The sequence below is a fragment of the Armigeres subalbatus genome, chromosome 3, assembly GCF_024139115.2.
Source record: "Armigeres subalbatus isolate Guangzhou_Male chromosome 3, GZ_Asu_2, whole genome shotgun sequence".
Taxonomy (NCBI): domain Eukaryota; kingdom Metazoa; phylum Arthropoda; class Insecta; order Diptera; family Culicidae; genus Armigeres; species Armigeres subalbatus.
In genome coordinates, this window is record NC_085141.1 from 106,935,196 (window position 1) to 106,952,562 (window position 17,367).

At 44.5% G+C, this 17,367-nt stretch overlaps 1 protein-coding gene and 1 long non-coding RNA gene across 2 annotated transcripts in view; one reads left to right on the forward strand and one right to left on the reverse strand.

The window, feature by feature from the left end:
- The window catches only part of LOC134225245 (DNA-dependent protein kinase catalytic subunit-like), a 145,291-nt gene that overhangs the window by 113,721 nt on the left and 14,203 nt on the right, over positions 1–17,367 (forward strand). The window lies entirely within an intron of this gene.
- LOC134225155 (uncharacterized) lies at positions 964–16,420 on the reverse strand. The gene is made up of 4 exons (XR_009983181.1): positions 16,283–16,420; positions 16,063–16,222; positions 15,588–15,807; positions 964–1,079 (listed from the first exon to the last, which is right to left on the reverse strand). It is a non-coding gene; the product is annotated as an uncharacterized LOC134225155 (long non-coding RNA).

The window sequence follows — 17,367 nt, forward strand, 5'->3', positions numbered from 1 at the left end:
TAGAATACACAGCTTACACGGAAGAAAAAACTTCACAAAGAAACATAGAAACCCATTAATGAGTTAAAAAGTACCTATTTTAAGATATCATGTATACACTGAAAATTCTCGTTTATTTTTTCAAAATGACCTAATAGCCTATTCAGATTACGCCATTAATGACATAATAATTGGCGTTTGAGGGTAAATACGCTTTATGATGTCATTATTTACGTAATATTCCATACATTTTGCGCTGTCAAAAGATACCCACTAAAAAGAATTTATTACGAACAATTATTACGAGAGAGCTTTCGTTCTAACTGGAATGCAGGGAGAAATTCAACAAAACAAAACTGACAAGCGTCACGCTCTCTTTGCCAGAGAGAAAATTCTCTGTTTTCATTTCTGTTTCTGTAGTTGACAGTCATGCTCTTTCTGTCGCAGCTGGGTCGAATGCATGTTAGATGGAAATCTTCTGAGCGCTGAAGAATAACTCGGATTGTGATGGTTTTGTGGAAAGCATTTTATAAGATGAAAAATAATGATGATAATTATTTATTCTCCACTTATTCAACATGAATTGTTTAAAAAACAGATGCTCTCTATAATTAACATGAAATGTTTAACTTAAACCTACACAGCAAAAAAAATTGTTGAATATTACATCGAAATCGCTGCAACCCGCTGAATCCATCGGTTGTTTAATATTACACTGCTCGATGTACTCAAGAGCTTGCTGTGTAATAATCAAGAGCGATGTAATTTTTATCGATGTGATAAATAAGACGACGCAATAAAAGCGATGTAAAAGAATGTGATGTAATACAGTCCAATATATATGGTGAAATGTGCTGAATACAGATATTTTCGAAGGGATGCGATTATTTTGATGGTTAAATATTGTGTTTTTGCCACATTTTTAATTTTTATTTTATTTGCACATATTTCATTGTTCATTTTTTATTAAATGGCATGGCGGTGAGCAGCTTCTCACTTGAAATTCGCAGGCCAGTCCCAGACGAGTTACCCTTGAAGGAAGAACTGGAAGAACATAACCGAGCGGCGCAAAAATCGGTGGTCTTGGAAGACTTCAGACTCTGGAAAACGAAAAAAAAGGTTTGTTATAACAGGTGAGGAGCGACGATATTTATTTGATTATCAATAAAGGCTACTAGCTTCCATTCGATCAAAAGTATTTCTACAGAAGTTGCTCCTGAATTCCCACCTTCTGGAATTCCGGCAGGAGTTTCTCCTAAAAACGCTCCACGAGTTTGTTCTGGAATTGCTCTAAAAGTTTCTCCTGGAATTGATCCTTCTGGTGTTTCTCCTTTTTGAATTGCTTCATATGTTCCCCCGGAATTGCTCCAGGAATTTATCTTGGAATTGCATAAGAAAGTCCTCCCGGATTTCTGTCAAAAGTTCCACATGGAAACCACGATTCCCTTCTGAAATTACTTCATTAATTCGTCTTTGAATTGCTTAAAACGGAATTTCTGAAATTGTCCAGGAGTTTCTTCCCAGGTGACCAAGAGTCTCCTTAAAAGTACGTTTTTCGAAGGGCTCCAAGGGCTCCTCCTGGAATTGCCCCAGGAGTTATTCTCACAATTACACCCAGGGTTTCATTCTGGAATCTCTCCAGTTCCGTCTGTAATTCCTCCAGGAAACCGGCTTAAAATTTATTGCTTCTGGAACTACTCCACGGGTTAACTCTGGAATCGCTACAGAAATTCATCTTGATATCGCTTGATAGAGTTCCTCCTAGGTTTCTGTGAGAGTTTTTCGTGGAATTGATCCAGAAGCTCCTCATGAAACTGCTTCAAAGTTTTTTTTGGAGCTGCATCAAAAGTTTCTTCTGGAACTTATCCCAGAGATCCTACTGAAATTGTTCCAGATGATGATCTTGGATTTTTGTCAACAGTTCCACGTCGAAACCCCATTAGGAATTATTCCAGAAATCTCTCCTTTAGGAATTGCTTCATGAGTTCCGCTTGGAATTGCTTAAGAGCTTTCTTCTGGAATCTCTCCAGATCTAGCTCCCGAAATTTTTTCAAGAGTTCCACCAAGATACCTTATTATGATTTGCTCCTGGATTCCCTCATTGTGGGGAACTGTTTTAGATTTCCTCCTGAAATTGCTCCAGCATTTCCTCGTGCAATTGCTCCAGGGGTTTCTCCCGGGAATCGCTCCAAGAGTTACTCTTGCAATTTCACCCAGTTCCGTTTGTAATTCCTCCAGATCGGCCGGCAATTCATCCAGCAGCTGCTCCTGGAATTGCTCCATGAATTACCGCTGGTATTGCTCCTGGATTTTATCTTGGAATTACGCCTAGAGTTCCTCCTAGGTTTCTGTAAGAGTTCCTCATGGATTTCATCCAGGAGTTCTTCATGGAACTGCTTCAGAAGTTTCTTCTAAAGCTGCACCAATAGTTTCTGCGGTGATTACCCCAGGAGATCTCGTTAAATTGCTCCAGATGTTACACGTGAAATCCATCCAGGAGTTCCTCTACGAATCCTTGGTGTTCCGTCGGGAATTCTTGCAGAATTTCCATCTGGAATTTCTCAAGGAGTTCTTGCAAGAATTACACCAAGATTTTATCATGGAATTCATCCAGAAGCTTCTAATGTAACTGCTCCAGAAGTGTCTTCTGGAGCTGCACCGTGAGTTTCTATTGGAATTGTTGTCCACTTGGAAACACTACGAAGATTTCCTTCTGGCATTGCTTTAGGAGTTCCCCTTGGAATTATTTTAGAGGTATCTTCTGGAATAAAATCGCTCTAGGAGTTCCTCCTAAAATTGCTTCAACTTCCTTCTTGAATTTTTTCCATAAATTACTGTAATTGGCGTGAATATTAACAACGGCGGCGGTAACCATGCCAGCTGCAAAGTCTGTCCCAAGGGTAAGCAGTGTCGGTACACGTTCAGCAAGCAAGGCCTCGTGCTGCGTAAATTCTTGACGTCGTTCACTCCGACATATGTGTATCAATGGAGTTGAGTTCCTTAGGTAGTCGAATTTATATTAAATTCGTAGACGACAAGTCCCAACGCATGTGGGTGTATTTCCTCAAAACCAAGTCCGAGGCGTTTGAACGTGTTCAAACAATTCCATGTAATGGCGGAGAGGCAATCTGGCAAGAAGTTGAATGTGTTGCGCACTGACAATCATGGCCCGTGGTTTCGATGGTTATCTGAAGCTACTCTACTACTCCAGCTACTGTTTATAGTTCACTGCGGTACTTGTTTGCGATGGCAACCAATTACATTCTCCAGGTGGAGCAAATGGACCCCATCACCGCGTTCCTGCAAGGAGATCCGGAAGAGGAAGCATTCAGAACATCAGTTGGTGTGCCGCTTGAACAAGGCACTTTACGGTCTCAAGCAATCTAGTCGGGTGTGGAATATCAAGCTAGACGCAGCATTGAAAAAGCTGGATCAGATCCCATTCGAGTACGATCCATGCCTGTACTATTGGACCGATGACGGGAAGATACTGTTCGTTGTGGTGTACGTTGACGACGTGCTAATCTTCTCCAACGACGCAGTACAGTATTCCATATGGAGGATTTGGGATCTTCAGCGAGCTGTTTGAGTATCCGTATTACCCGTACGAATGATTTAGTGTCGTTAGACCAGACGGCATATTTCGAGTCCATCTTGCGTCGATTCAACATGTAGTATGCGAAAGCTGTTGCGACACCGATAAACACCGGCGAGAAGCTTTCGAAGGAAATGCCTCCGAATACCGCAGAAGAGATCGAGCAGTAACAGAAAGCTGTCGGATGCCTGATGTGTCTGGCACAATGCACGCGGTCAGATATACTCTTCGTTGTGAACATGCTGAGTCGCTTCAACATCTGTTCTGGACCGAAATACTAGGAAGCAGTGAAGCATCTTCTTCGATACCTGAAAGGCACAACGAAAATGTCATTAAACTATTCTGGGACCGGCGAATCGAAGCTCGTTGGTTATTCTGATGCGGACTAAGCATCTGATGTCGACGAAAGGAGGCTAAGTTTCACCTAGAATTGCTCCACATACTCGTTTAGGTTCGGCATATTTTGATTCTTTTGCCGAGATCCGCACAGCCGAGTGCTCGGTTAGTGACTTTCTGCTGATATCTCAACTGAAAAATTAGTTTGTTTACTGCGGCACTCAAAGGAGCCACCGTAAACATACGTTCATTCAGCCGATATTCCAGCAAACGAACTTAAACCGAGATTTGCACAGCCGAGATCGGTGGAAAAATTTAAGTGTGCAGAAGTTACTCCCGGACTTGCTCAAGGATCTTATCTTTGATTTGCGTCAAGAGCTCCTCCTAGGTTTCTACCAAAAGTTCCTCATGGAGCTAATCCATGACCTGAAGAAACAAGAGGAATATAAGCGAAATTTTGAGAACAATTTCAGTGTTAATACCTGGAGCAACATCTTCATTACTATAAGAACTGCTGGAACAATAACAGGAAAAACTCCTGGAGCAATTCCAGTGGAAACTCTTGAATCAAATTCAGAGGGAATTCCTGGAGCCATTTCAGTAGGAACTACTAAAGCAATTCCAGGATGAGCAATCCCAAGTAACCAAAAGTTCCTTTAAGAGTACGTTTTTCGCTTAAGCATCTCAGTGAAGCTGATTAAGCACAAAACGTACTCTTAAAGGAACTTTTGGTTACTTGGGATTGCTTCAAGACTTTCTCTTGGAATAACTCCAGGAGGTACTCCTAGAATAATTCCAAGAGAACTGATGATGAAATACCAGTAGGAAATCCTGGAGGAATTCCAAAAGAGCTGCTGAAGCAATCACAGTAAGAATTCCAGTAAGAGGAGGGTGATCCCAAGAGAACTGCTGGAACAATTACAGAAGAAACTTCTGGAATAATTACAGGAGGAACCCCTGGAGTTTGCTAGGACTAATTACAGGAGGAAATTTTGGAACACTTGCAGGAACAATTCTATGAAAAACTCCTAGTGCAATTCCAGGAGGAGTACTGGGATAACTCCTGGAGTAATCCGACAAAGAACTTTGTCCAATTCTAAGGGAAATCCCAAGAGAACCGCTGGACCAATTATAGGAGGAACTCCTGAAGCAACTCAAGTGAGGAATCCTGGAGCAACACGGAGAAAAAAATGTGGTAGAATCAACCTGATTCTGCTTCAAATCAACAATATTTTTGCATTGATTTATGAATAACAGTATTTTTGGTTGATACAAACACAAATAGGGATGAATCAACCATACGCGATAGTTGATTCAACTATCGGATATATTTGTGTCAACCATGCTTTTCAGCTGTCACTGTCAAATATTACATCAGAAAGCAACAATATTTATGGTTGTTTTTACTTTCGAAAATGCCACGAAACTACTTTATCGACACTGCGGTGACATCAACAAAATAGAAAAATGTGACAGAAGCAGAATCGAACTAGCAACAAGGGGAGTGAGAGTCATCCACCTTACCTCTACTCCATGCTTACTTCTTGTAGACAGGATGATTTATATTGATCAGTTTATACAGTTTTTAGATATTACGAAATGGTTGTAAGAACTACGATATTATTATTGTTTCAATTATGCGATGCAGGATTGAAACAACAATAAGGTTCAATTGAAGGAAGCAAAGCATCATCGTTGAAACAACAATGTTGAAGATTGAAACAACAATATGCACGTAGTTTGGTGCAACAATCGAAATAGTTGTTTTAATCTTGCAAGATTCTTCTGCGTGAATATCTGTAGAAACTCTTTGATCAATTCCCGTAGAATCAATTTCTCCAGGAGTTCCTCTTGACATAACTCTAGAAATAACTCCTGTTGCAATTCCAAGAGAACCGCAGAGGCTTCAGCAGCAATTCCAAAATGAATTCCACAGGATCTGCTGGAATAATTACAAGAGAAACTCCTGGAAGAATTACAGGATGGATCCCTGGAGCAATTACATGAGGATTTTCGGAAAGAGCACTTGGAGTTATTCCAAGCAACTCCAATAAGAATCCCTGAAGCAATTCTTGTGGGAACTCTCCATGGAGAGTTTTAAGAGATCTTTTGCAGAAATTCCAGTACGAATTCCTGGAGCATTAGAGCCAACATCCTTGAGAATTTCGAGCGGAAATTCCTGGAACAATTTCACAAGGATTGTAGAGCAGACAGACAAACAGACGTAACACTGAGTGAAATTACTGTTACGCCTATTTGTCTGGGATTGTAGTGTACAAATGAGTATAAACACTTTTACTTCCTTATGGAACCTGTACACCTCCGGTGGTGCAAATGGCCAACTTGAAAGATCTCCATCCTGAGCGTTGTCCAGCTATCGCTTTAACCTGTTGCCAGGTTAGATTTCGGTCGACTTCTTCTATTTCTTTATTGAGGCTTCGCCGCCATGAGCCTCTGGTTCTACCTGGCGATGTCCCGCTGGGATCCAGTCTAATGCTTGTTTACAGATTTCGTTTCCGCTCCTACGTAGAGTGTGGCCGACCCAGCCCCACTTCCGATCCCAAATTTCTGTTGCTATCGGCCTCTGGTGGCAACGACGATGGAGCTCGTTGTTTGAGGTCCAGTTGTGAGGCCACCAGGCCCGTATTATATACCACATGCATCTGTTGATGAACACCTGCAGCCGTTGAGTTTTCTCCACTGATACACACCATGTTTCGCTAGCGTATAACAGCACAGATTTCACGCTAGAGTTAAAAATTCGTATTTTGGTGCGTTCATGCGTCGAAAGCTTTTTCGTAGTCAATGAACACCAAGTAAAGGGTCTCCTGGAATTCGTTGACCTGCTCCAGAATGATATGGAGCGTCTCGGCCGGGAAAGTTGCGGTGTCCCAGATATTACTAAAAAAAACGATGCAGTAGTTGAGCGGATGTCATGGGGTCAGCTTTGAGCATTTCGGCTGATATGCGATCGACCCCTGGAGCTTTATTCGATTTCATGGTTTGGATGGCTGTTTGAATCTCTAGCAGTAATTGAGCTTCGGTATTGACGCGTGTTATACGTCGGATCCTAGGCAGATCATGCCGAGGTGGTAGTGGCCTGGCTGGCACTTGAAAAAGTTGTTCGAAGTGCTCGAACCAGCATTTCAGCTGGTCCGGTCGGTCAATAACTGATCATTCGCGTCTTTCACAGGAATCAATGCATTCATCTTCGCCCCGCTTAAGTCTCGTGAGATATCGTAGAGAAGGCGAATGTCCCCGGTTGCTGCGGCTCTCTCTCCTTCGTCGACCAGAGAGTCTGGTGACGCTCGCTTGTCCCGTCGATATGAGCGTTTTACTTCCTTCTCAAGAGCCGAGTATCATTGACGGGCTAAGACTTTGACTCCTCTGGTTTTTGATCGCTCTATCGCGGCTTTGGCTTCTCTTCGCTCCTCTATCTTCCTCTAGGTCTCATCGGTGATCCATTGATTTCTCTGGGTGCGCAGTTCGCCCAAATTGTTCTCGCTGGTGGCGATGAAGGCATTCTTGATGGCGGTTTATTGGTCTTCCACGCTGCCACCTTCCGGAATATCTGCAGCACGCGTCTCCAGTTCTTCAACGAAGGACCGTTTCACCGTGGTATCTTCCAGTCGGCGTGTGTTGAACCGTCGTCCAACTCTCTCCTAGGGGCCATCCACAAAGTACGTCACGCTCCTAGGGGGGAGGGGGGTTCTGAACAGCGTGACGACTCATACAAAAATTTTGGAGTTTTAATACAAAAAGTGTGACGAAGGGGGGAGAGGGGGTTGGAAATCGCCAATTTTCGCGTGACGTACTTTATGGATCTTCCCCTACTGCCGAAGAATCCGCGCAATGCGCAGGCGTATTTCGCCGATGATGATCAGACGCGATATCGGCACTACGTTTATTTCGTGCATCAAGAAAGCTCCGTTTCCATTTTTGGCTGATGCAGATGTGGTCGATTTGATTTTCTGTAAAGCCGTCAAGGGAGACCTACGTGACCTTTTGAACGGGTCGACAAGGGAAGAGCGACTCTCTGATCACCATGTCGTTATTACCACAAAATTCTGCGAACAGCTCTGCGTCTTCGCTCATTTCTCCAAAACTATGGGGTCCCATAATGCGCTCATGGTTCGAGTTGTCGGTCCGATTTTCGCATTGAAGTCGCCGAAACAGATCTTGATATCACCCTTCGGAATTCTATCTACGACGGCATTGAGTTGACTGTAGAAGGTCTCTTTGTCTTGCAGATCGGCAGCATAGATTGGCGCATAGCATTGGATTATAGTAAGGTTTCTGACCAGTGATGGGAAATGTCAAAAAAATGTCATGGCAATGCTATTACTAATTTTCTAATAACTTTTTCCAAAAGTAATTTACAGTTCAAATTTTTTGATAGACATGAAGTATTTAAAGAGTCCTAGTACTTTGTCGAACAGATAATTGTTCTAAATACAAAGTTTGAGTCATGAGAGCGAGATTAAAAAAATGTCACGGAATGTCATGACATTAATGTCATTTGACACTAATTCGGTTCTCACGTCGCGAATATCATATTTAGAGAAATTACTCATAAGAAAAAAAATTGGGGTCCTTTGAGGGCTACATGTTTACATGTAAAACGTAATTGTAAATGACCTGTGGAAAAAGTTATTAGCAAATTAGTCTCATGACATCGAAATGACATTTCCCGTCACTGTTTCTGACCCTTGTTCTAAATCTGGCAACGATTATCCTTTCATTTATAGGTTTCCATTTCATAAGCGCAGAGTGAGCCTGAGCGCTTAGTAGGGCGATGCCGGAGAGCGTGTTCACCTCGTAAACCAGAGTATAGCAGAACTTTTCCCGAGGGCGCCCTGTGTTTCCCAAAGTATGGCCAACGGACTTCACTCAGTCCCAGGATCTCAAGCTTCATGCGGCGTGCCTCATTGGCAAGTTGTGCCAAGGGTTTTTTCCAGTAGGGTGGGAATCTGCATCCAGACACCGGTGGGCTGTCGGCGAACTACCCACTAGTTCCTCTACCTCATAACTAGCTACCCACTAGTTCCTCTACTACTTAACTAACTACCCGCTGGTACCTCACCCTCGAGACTAGCTACCCACTAGTCGGCGCTATCCGACTGCTGCTCGGCGCGCCAATTGCGCTGCAAGATGCTGGCAATCTGAGTGGTAGCGGCCGAGACCGCGTTCCACTTTTCAACCTCTTGACACATCCTCTGGATAAGATTATCCGGAGTAGTGTCTCTCCCGCACACCTCAAGCATTCCGCTCCTAACATCGACGAAACGAGGACATACGAATAGTACGTGCTCGGCAGTTTCGTCGACCCCTGGGCAGTCCGGGCAGACGGGAGAGTCCGTATGCCCAAACCTATGTAGGTACCACCTAAAGCAGCCATGGCCTGACAGGAACTGTGTCAGATGGAAGTGGACTTCCCCATGCCTCCTATTAACCCATCTTGATACGCTAGGTATCAGCCGATGGGTCCACCTACCCTTAGAAGAGTTATCCCAGTCCCGTTGCCACTTGATAGTCGAGGTGACTCTAATGGCTTTACGGGCTCCTCTGGTTCCGCGCATGTCGAAACTCTCCTCGTCTTCCCGTATGACTAGTCCAATGGGTAACATACACGCAATCACACAAGCTGCATCCCGTGATACCGTGCGGTAGGCACTTATCACTCTGAGACACGCTAGCCTGTGTACACTCTCCAGCTTCTGCAGGTTACGTTCGACGCTAAGCGCCGAGGCCCAAGCTGGACCGCCGTATCTAAGGATAGATACTGCAACCCCAGCTAATAACCTGCGTCTACTGAAGCGCACCCCCGACCTATTGGACATCATCCTGACTGTGACTGCCGAAGTTCAGTCTATCGTCGACAGCACCCCGAGGAGCTTCACCTCCCGCTTGGAAATGATCTCACAGTCGCCCACGCGAACCTCTGCCTCCTGTACCGACTTACGGTTGTTAACAACAACCAACTCTGTTTTGTGATGAGCTAACCCCAGCTGCCTTGAGCTCATCCATTCCTCTACTATAGCGATCGCGTGGGCCGCCGTCAGTTCCACCTCCTCGATCGACTCTCCGTAAACCTCCAGCGTACGCTATCGTACATAGTGTTCCATAGCACCGGGCCCAGGATAGATCCCTGAGAGACTCCTGCGGTGATAGAAGCACTACCCTCCCCTTCATCGGTCTCGTATAAGAGTACGCGATTCTGGAAATAGCTTTCCAGAATGTTGAACAGGCCCACCGGAATGCCCAACCGGAGTAACGAGAGCGCGATGGCATCCCAGCTTGCGCTGTTGAATGCGTTCTTGACGTCGAGCGTCACTATCGCACAGAATCGAGTTCCTCTCCGCTTGCGTTGTATCGCTACTTGCGCAGTTTTCACAACCGAGTTGATAGCATCCACCGTGGAGCTACCGTTACGAAACCCAAACTGATTGCTTGACAGGCCGTTCGTACCTTCGGTGTACGGGGTGGTAAGCCTGTTGAGGATAATCCTCTCAAGCAACTTCCCTGTGGTGTCCAGTAGGCAGATTGGTCTGTACGCCGATGGGTCACCTGGTGGTTTCCCGGGCTTAGGCAACAGCACCAGCTTCAGTCTCTTCCACCTATCGGGGAAACTGCGCTCGTCCAGGCATCTCTGCATGGCTGTCATGAACATGTCCGGGTTAGCCATGATCGCTGCCTTCAGAGCGAGGTTTGGAACTCCGTCGGGCCCCGGAGCTTTGTTCGTGTCAAGGGTTCGGGCCACCGCAAGCAACTCTTCGTTCGTCACCGCTGCAACTTCAGCACTCGCGTTCTGCGGTGCTGGGGGTGGCCAAGGGCTTGTGGCATGGGACGGGAAGAGAGCCTCGATAATGCGATTCAACCTTTCCGGCGACCGTTCGGGAGGCGCCAGCCCCCTCTGGTCTTCGCCATTACTATCCTGTAGGCATCGCCCCAAGGATTAGCATTGGCGTTCAGGCATAGGTTGTCAAAACACTTCCTCTTACTGCTACTGCTGGCCTTGTTAAGGGCCAACTTCGCAGCTTTGAACGTCAAGCGCCGTTCATCCCTCAACTGCTCAGAGCGAGCTCTCTGCATCCTTCGCCTAGCCCTAAGGCAGGTTGACCGAAGGTCTGCGATTGCTGCACTCCACCAGTATGCTGGAGGTCTACCGTTCCTCGGTGGTGCCCTCCTCTGCATGCTGGCATCGCATGCACGTGACAGGACAGCTGTCAGTGCGTCCCCTGTAAGACTGTCGGTGTTACCCTCCAGTCCCAGCGCCGCGATGAAAACTTCGCTGTCGAAGCTTTGGGCCTTCCACCCACGGACCTGACGGGGATTCCTCAACCTCGATTGCTGCACACCACAGCTGATCACGTAGCGGATGGCTAGGTGGTCGCTGTGGGTGTAGCCCTCGTCGATCCTCCAGTTCAGTCCCCCGGCTAGGCCGGGGCTACAGAACGTAACGTCAATGAACGACTCCACCCCATTCCTACGGAACGTGCTGGTTGAGCCGTCATTGGCTAACACGACCTCCAACTTTGCTAGAGCCTCTAACAAAGCTTGACCTCTCTGATTGGTGCAGCGGCTTCCCACTCCACCGCCCAAGCATTGAAGTCCCCTGCTATGACAACCGGCTTCCAACCTACGAGGTCGGACGATAGCCTATCGACCATCCGGGTGAATTGCTCTATTGCCCAGGGACTTCACTTCCACTCCCTCACCCAGGACCTCCTGGGCCAACCTCTTATAGACGGTACCGCTCGCCTTTGCTCCACGCTTCAGCACCAAGATCAGTTCGCCTGCCTTGGTGCGTCTGACGCTTCGCACGTCCTCACCCAGTGTCGAAAGCTTTTCGGCACCTCGCATGGTCTTAAGAACGTCGGCGTACCTCTCTTTGTCGGTCTTGACCAACAAGGCTTCGCCTCTGTCCCTAAGTTTCCTTGCGGGGTGAGGACCCTCTTCCCTCCTCTTAGCTCTGCTAACGAGCTGCCAGGGATTTTCGGTCCGCTGAGCAGTCGTCGCAGGTTGGCTACATTCACCCTTGGGTTTAGTAGCCTGGGCCGCCCCGTTGCCCTTCCCTCGTGGTTTCGCCTGATTGGGTGCCCTCTCTCGACGATCGGGCGCCCTATCGGACTCGACCGTACCGCTGTCCGTAACAGTAAGGCGCCGCTTAACGTTACCGGACCGACCCTCTGACTCGCCGACACTCGGGGTGGTACCAATCACCTCTTGCGTCGAGACCTTCCCTCCAAGGAAGGAGAAGGGTTCTGCCGGAGTACGTGTCTCCCCCTTCTCGCTTCCAACCTCCCTCCTGGTGAGCGTGCCATGTTCGCGTTTTACCGCTTGAACCGACTGTCGAAGTACCAGAAGTTTCTGTTTCAGATCCTTGTATTGTTTCGACCGCTCGTGAACTCGATGATCTCATCGAGCTGCTTGGCGACTAACCGGATACCGGTTAGAGGCTCGCCTGGTGTGTTGACTGCCTGAGCATCGCTCTGGCTGTCAACCCCTCCCGCTGGGGTAGTGCAAACTAGCTACTGCCTCAACACCATTCTCATCAGACCTCGCTAGACCCCTACTTGCGAAGGGGTCTCCCTCTGCGCCCACGGCGCCCCTACCTCTGGAAACTGGAGCGCGGTGTTGAACTTAGTCTGTAGATTAAAAAAACACCTTAATAAAGATTAAAAAAAAATCTGGAAACTGGAGTACTTGACATAGCTTATGGGTCCCCCTTGCAGCTGCCATCGAATCCTACTGAAGTAGTCGCCTCTATGATCTCATGGTTGTCTATGCTTGCGAGCAAGCAGGGAGGCCATGCGTGGGTTGACACTTTCGTGTTCAGAACCAGATCGGCGTTAGTCAGGGAGTTCATCTGAGCCTACTTCTGTCTGGTCACCAACCAGACAGCAGAATTGGACAGCGTGCCACAAGGTCCGCCACGGTTTTATGGGACGGAAGGCAGCCTTGCCATTAGCCCACCCGCCGTTTCGAGTCGGTTTCACCCGGCTCTACTAAGGGAGTAGAATGACACGGCTGTCAGCCCTCGCAATACACAATATAACAATATACAAAACACACAACCTTTAACGCGCCTGCCAGAACCGTAATTGAGACTTAACTGGCAGTCTAAGTCTCAATGCGCTAACCAGCGCTCCTTTCGGTGTAGTCCATTTAGCCGCCTAGCCCTTCAACTGCCATTGATACGCTATCGTTTCCAGCGAGCACCGCGCGGAGGCGAACTACGCTGCCCGCCTTGTGACAAGGGTTAAAACGTTCCATGTTCCTATTCGTGTCCGTTGTTTCGCGCTAAGAGTCGTCGTAAAATCAGTCCGTATTATTTCATGACCGGATTCTCGAACAAATTGATGTTTCGGGAACAGTAGGTTGTTGGCCCAAGGTTTTCTATCCACCGGGAATGGGCTGCCAAGTTATGTATAGCTTCTGGGGAACAACATTTCACACTCAGCCGCTGGATGCCAGAACAAACGCTGTTGGAGCCGCACTTCCTTGGTGAACAGACGATTGATCAGTCGGGTCAGATTTGTTTAAAGTCCCATCCAACACCAGAACTAGGCTACTGCACTTTGAGCGGTACACGGTTGCTTTGATAGAGCCTGCCTGTGGACACATGCAGCTTTTTATAGAAGTTAAACAGAGCTCACTGTAGAACCCCACCACATCCTAGGCAGACCCCACAGGACTCTCTAGCTGATGTCAGAAGGACAACAGTGCCCAGGCTACACTACCAGCTAAGTACGCAACCCTTAGCTGGCGGTCAATTGTCATCGGAAGACCCGTGGAAGCGTGAGTATTGTAACTTGTGAGGACCAGAGCTATGTTAGGCGCTCCTTCCCGGATGACAACTCACCATTTCGTAGCCCTTGATTAAAAGTATGTATAAAAAGAATATTTAAACTATTCGGATGCCTCCGTAGATGACGTTAGAAAAACCGTCACTCGGTTTGAGGGGTCCAGTGACGAAACTCCCATCGAGTTTATTTTTTTTTCTTTATAAGGGTTTTTATTTTAAATGTTTGACTCATCGAGTTCAGCTTCAGCATACTCCCATCGGGCGATTCATCATACAACTTCGTTGAAATCAGGTTCCGTCCCTGTTCCACAACTTCCTGCCAAGCTTTGACAAATCTAGCTAGGTTTGAGCCACTACAAGGATCTCCCGGAAGATTTCCAAGAGAACTGCTGGGAAAATTACAGGAAGAATCCGCGGAGATGAAGGTATTATGTAAATAAAATTATGTTGATGTGATTGTAGTAGAGCAAAGAGGAAATGCAATATATCTTGATAGGTACATATCTTTAAATTGCTTTCACAGTCATTCCACTCTAATGAAAACGTATTTGAAGACTATAATAAAGCAGTCGAACTGAATCCATAAGCTATTCTTCAATTGTAACTATATTATTTGAAGTTCAATTAAAAACCCTGATTAATCCACATCCAGCGGTTATGGTGCCATTCTCGTTTGTTCAAAAGGGTTAAGAAATATATGAGAAAAGTCTAAAATAACACTAATATGTGGATAGGCCTTACTTTTTATATTTGTTTATATGCATTACAAAATTTCTCGCCAAATACAATTTGTTGCAAACAAATCGGATAGGCATAAGTGCCAAAAAAAGTAGCGGAATTTTGCTCTTCCTGTCATGAGGAGTGAAAATTTTCAACATATCAATTCTGCTTGATATATATAATAACAAGTTCTGCATCTCCTCTTCACGATACATTCATAAAACACTTAAATTTACGAAGTTATTCGTTGAAATTAACATTTAAAAGTCAGACTGAATTCGCCCTATAGTAGACCCACTGGGGTCCATAATAGGAAATTGCTTCCCTAATCGACAAAAAATCATCTAATTTTACTTTTCATGTGAGCATGTAATCAAATCATAGGACTGTACGGTAGGTTCTCCCGATGGAATTTCATAGTAAAATGCTTATATTGTGCTAAAATCATGCAAAAATGGCTGGAGGGTCAACTATTGGGCTCTTTACCCTATAAGGAAGAAGATTACGAGAATCAGTTTATTTTTATTAGGTCAAGTTTTCTAAATTCATTCTTTAAAAATCAATCTATTTAATTATATGACATTGCTGATTTAGTGCATAAAAGTTAAATGATTTCACTTGTCTCTTGAGAAATACTTTCTAGTTATATTAACTAGATTATCTAACTGTTATATGAGGAAAATCTATGACTGAAAAATCACTTTGAATAAAGCATTCAAAAAAATCTTTCTCTTTCTATATATTGTTTACTACCTATCATTATCTATTAAGAATGAATTCTGCAAAGCCCGGATTGAATTGATTCAGCAATAAGGAAGTATCAAGACACAGCGAGGGGCCCTCCTTAGCCGTGCGGTAAGACGCGCGGCTACAAAGCAAGACCATGCTGAGAAACTTTGAAAAAAAATGATCTGTCGGGGAATATATTCCTCAAAATACCCGAATAGATTTCATGCGTGTTCATAGAAGCATACTGATATATGCTGTTCAATGAGCATCTCGACGATGTTCTCGTTCTGTTCGTTCTTTACTGTCAACAAATGGACATGAGAGGAATGGGAATAACTTCGAGCTGCTCATTGAACAGCACTATTATGTTGCGTTTCCGTAGGTATCAACAAGTTGAAAAGATACAGTTTTAGTTCTTACCAATAGTTAATTGTTCCTTGGCGTAGAGCAGCTTTTGATTCTCACCAGAAATCAAGCATTCCTGAATCATCATGAACGCATGATACCATCGACAGCGGTTGCAGCCATCTCGAAGCCATGCACTTACAAATCGTCTCTCGTGGCTTCAGATTACTAAGAGCTTCCAGATTTTTGGCAAATTACCTTCATCTTGCCAGGGCAGTTAAACAAGCGAGGTAGGCTGAAACATAGGAAAATTTATTTCAGTAAATTTCCGGAAATTACCATCAAAGAATGACTATAGCAACCACAAGTAACTTTCAAAGATGTTTGGGCACAAGAATGTATGTGGAATGGACAGTATAATGAATTATCAGGTCAAATTGAGGTACAATTTACATATGGTCTTTTATCAATAATTGGACAACGATTGTCAAAGGCGCTGTTTGTTTAGGATTTGGATTTTGTTTCAGAAAAATTGGGTTTACATACATACCTACTTCTTGCCCACAAAGACCGATGATTGGGATCAGGATCAGGTTGACCAATGGGCGCACAGTCGAGGCCGGACTTTCACCGAGAATCAGCTTTCCCCACGCCTCAATCAAGAAACTATGACATATCGAATCCTCATGGTCGTTCCGCAATACGGAATCCTGAAACATAAAATAAACAAATTATGAATTATTGTGAAATCCAAAGGGAAATATACTTACAAATTATACGCCTCCACATCCATTAAATATTGTTTTATTTTCCCTTTAGCACGCAAATATTAGTTGTAAATAACATGAGTTTTTATCAAAAACTAAACAATAAATTTTGCGAATTCACTCATGAGAAGTGCAATAAATTCGCGACTGAAGGTAAATGCTTCACGCACAGTCTGACACTTCCTTATGGGATTTTACTGTGGAGGAACAAGAATGGGTGAATGGCGGTTATGTTTCACGCACAGTCGCACAGACAGATAGCAATTAGATTTTGGCATAAGAGTGAGTAGAGGCATTATCTTCGTATTCGCGAATTCAAAATGGCACCTCCACGGACTGTCGGACTGAGCTGAGATAGAGAAGTGCAGCCAGATTTAATATTGCATTTTCATGCAACGCAATATTACATAAAATATGCGTAATAATACACTCGGATTTTGGAACCAGCTGGTTGCACATGTTTCTGTGTAATAATACCATGTTTTATATCTTTATATCACACGAAGGTAACGTGATGTCAGATGGATTTTATTCTTTCTGTGTAATTTCTACGCGATGTAAACACACATAAAATTGATGTAATTTTGTATCTGTTTTTCGCAGTTACGTAGCTTTTTAACTACATCGCGCAAATTACGTCGATGTGTTTTACAATAATTTTTGCTGTGTAGATTTAATAGAACAAATCGAATAAATTTTCAAAGTTCAAGGGCCAATGCGGAAGACAATTTAAAACGTAGGAATGGTTGTAAAACGAATATATTTGATGAATAAACATGATTTCAAAAATTGTTTCAATTCTGCTCCTTGAATGGCTTAATATACTTTGGATTTCAACATTTTTTACGTGGGACAACTGTACGATTTGAATGGGATGTATATATAAAGTAGAATAACCTTAAATAAAACATGGATTGGTAATGCATTAATTCATCCAAAATCCAGTTTAAATTATATCACATTCACACGATTCGATTTTGTTAGAAGCTGTATCATTGATTGTCGAGTAGAACGCAATGGTTCAGTTTCCATTTTTGAAAAAAAAATAAATTGCTGAGTTGCCCTTCATACATGGAGATACTGGTGGA